The sequence below is a fragment of the Cynara cardunculus genome (assembly GCF_001531365.2).
Source record: "Cynara cardunculus var. scolymus isolate 2C chromosome LG 17, CcrdV1, whole genome shotgun sequence".
Classification (NCBI taxonomy): Eukaryota; Viridiplantae; Streptophyta; class Magnoliopsida; order Asterales; family Asteraceae; genus Cynara; species Cynara cardunculus.
The window spans coordinates 14541540-14544732 of NC_037544.1; positions in this window are offsets into that span (position 1 = coordinate 14541540).

Genomic DNA, 3193 nt, shown 5'->3' on the forward strand with positions numbered 1-3193 from the left:
GATGAAATGTTGGATTGCATGATAAAGAGGCTTTGGATGACAAACCAGAGGCTCTGTATAAGTATGGGCAAACCATTATGTAGAACCAGAGGGGCTCTGGTTGAATACTTGGTGTATTATTTGGCATTTAGGTGTCTAGAGGCTCTGGATAGTAGAACCAGAGGCTCTAGATAGTAGAACCAGAGGCTCTGGTATGGAAAATGCATACTTATGCAATGGAGATTCATGATGAATGAATAGTTCCTCCTCAAATGATGCATGTTGATAAGATTTGAGTTTTTTGAAACTCCCCCTAGAAACAATAACGATGTTGATTGAGGAGACCAGAGGCTCTGGTTGTGAATGACGATGAAAAGATGTATGAAATATGTCAAAGTATGCAAATAGATATGCATATGAATAGGTTTTTGAGACCAGAGGGCTCTGGTTTCAAAGACGATAAATCCAGAGGCTCTGGTCTTTAGAACCAGAGGCTCTGGTTGCAAAGGCGATGAGAAAGAAGTATGAAAATATGGTTAAGTGCATATGTGTGTGAAAGGGGGGGGGGAACTCTTTGGGTCTAGAGGGGCTTTGGTTACAAATAGTATGAAGCCAGAGGCTCTGGCCTTTAGAACCAGAGGCTCTGGTGGTATTAGAGATGCTATAAAAGATGAATGAAAGGGGAATTTAGCATGCCAAGTCTTATTTGGAAACCAGAGGTTTCTGGTTGCAAAGGACTTGGAAACCAGAGGCTCCGGTCTTCAGAACCAGAGGCTATAGTTACATAAAAGATGTGCGATGGAGTCCAAAAGGAGTTCTGGTCTCAAAGGATGAGAATCCAGAGGCTCTGGTCTATAGGACCAGAGGCGCTAGTCTCAAGGAGTGAGAATCCAGAGGCTCTAGTCTATGGAACCAGAGGCTCTAGTTGCGAAGGTGATACTTAGTGAATAAAAACTAAGTATTTGCTTTGGACCGGAGGTCTCTGGTTCGAAATGTGATGAAAAACTTTAAGTCATATTAAAAGATTTCTTCATGGCCAGAGGCTCTAGTCTTTAGAACCAGAGACACTGGTTTGGAGTACTTATTGATTATGGTTTCTTGCTATGTATCACTTGTAGGCATAACCATGAGATATTGAGAATCTCTGATTTAAGAATATTTTTTGCCTCTAAGTGGTGAGATTCAGCATACCCATCTTGCTGACTAGAAATAAAAATCTTTTCTCATCAAGAGCTTCTGTAAAAATGTCAGCAAGTTGAATCTCAGTGGGAACAAAGTACATTTMTRTATTACCTTTTTCAACATTGTCTTTCAGAAAATGGTACCTTACATCAATGTGCTTGGTCTTGGAATGCTGCATTGGGTTTGCAGAGATTGCTATGGCACTCTTGGAGTCACAGAGGATGGGAATTTTGTCATAATGGAATCTATAGTCCTTAAGCTGAGTCTTCATCCAGAGAACTTGTGAACAACAACTAGCAGCATCAACATATTCTACTTCTAATGTAGAGGTTGAGACACAATTTTGTCTTATGGAAGTCCAACTTACCAGCTTGTCCCCTAAGAGTTGACAGCTTCCAGACATGCTCTTTCTATCATGCTTGCATCCTGCATGATCTGCATCTGTGTAGGCTATTAGATCAAAGCTAGAGTTCTTTGGATACCAAAGACCCAATAAGGGAGTTCCCTTTAGGTATCTAAAGATCCTCTTGACTGCAGAGAGATGAGATTCTTTAGGATTTGATTGATATCTTGCACAAAGACATGTAGCAAACAAAATGTCTGGTCTAGTAGCAGTTAGATACACGAGTGATCCAATCATGCCTCTGTAGGTTGTTACATCCACAGGTTTGCCTGATGGATCAGCAAATAACTTAGCTCCTGTAGCCATAGGTGTTCTCATCGATGATGAATTTGAGAGAGAATATTTATTCAGAAGGTCAGTCACATATTTGGACTGATTGATGAAAATTCCTTCTGAAGTTTGTTTTATTTGAAGACCAAGGAAGAAACTTAATTTTCCCATCATGTTCATCTCAAATTTTCTTTTCATCAATTATGAGAATTTTTTTGCAATGTTTTACTTTTGTAGAACCAAATTTTTTGCAATATTTTGCTTTTGAAGACCAAAATATCACCTTTGTGCTTTTTGAGAAAGAGGGTTGTATCGATTGTACCTTTTTCGAATTCATTGTTGATGAGAAAGGTGGATATTGTTTCATACCAGGCCCTGTGTGCTTGCTTCAGTCCATAGAGAGCTTTGTCCAGAAAGTAGACGTAATCTGGATGTTTTGGATCTTCAAACCCAGGGGGCTGCTGCACGTATACTTCTTCTTGAAGTTTACCGTTTAGGAAGGCGGACTTGACATCCATCTGATAAACCTTGAAGCCTTTGTGAGCTGCATAGGCTAGGAATATCCGGATGACCTCAAGTCTTGCGACGGGAGCAAATGTTTCATCATAGTCAATCCCTTCTTCCTAACAATAGCCCTTGGCACATAAAAAGTAGAAGATGAAGTAACATGAGTTTCAGTAAGAGGTGTACCTTTAGCATTGGAGACTTCATGTTCATCATCGGTTCTGGAGATAGATTTTTCATTTTGTGCATGTCCAGAGATTACTTTTTCCTCGAAGGTGTCTTCAAATAATTGAGCTAACTCTGATTCATTGGGTTTGCCAAGTGATGAATCAGATGCTCTCCTTTGAAGTCCGAGTCTTGAACTATTGTGTTTAGAAGTCATTTGTGTGGAATCATCAAAGGACACATTGATGCTTTCGATGACAATTCTTGTCCTTCTGATGTAGACTCTGTGGGTCTTGGCAGTTTGAGAATAGCCCAGAAAGATCCCTTCATCAGCTTTTTGTCGAACTTGCCAAGATATTCCTTATCGTTGAGTACAAAGCATTTGCACCCAAAGACATGAAAATATTTGACATTTGGTCTTCTTTGGTTGATGAGCTCATAAGGTGTCTTCTGGTGCCTCTTGTTGATGATTGATCGATTCTGGGTAAAGCAGGCAGTGGAAATAGCTTCAGCCCAAAATGTGATGGGTAACTCCGATGAAGCAAGCATGGTTCTTGCTGCTTCCACGAGGGTTCTGTTCCTTCGTTCCAGCACTCCATTCTGTTGTGGAGTTCTAGCTGCTGAAAAGTTTTGTGTAATGCCTTCACTGATGAGGTATTCATCGATTCTGGCATTTTTGAATTCAGTTCC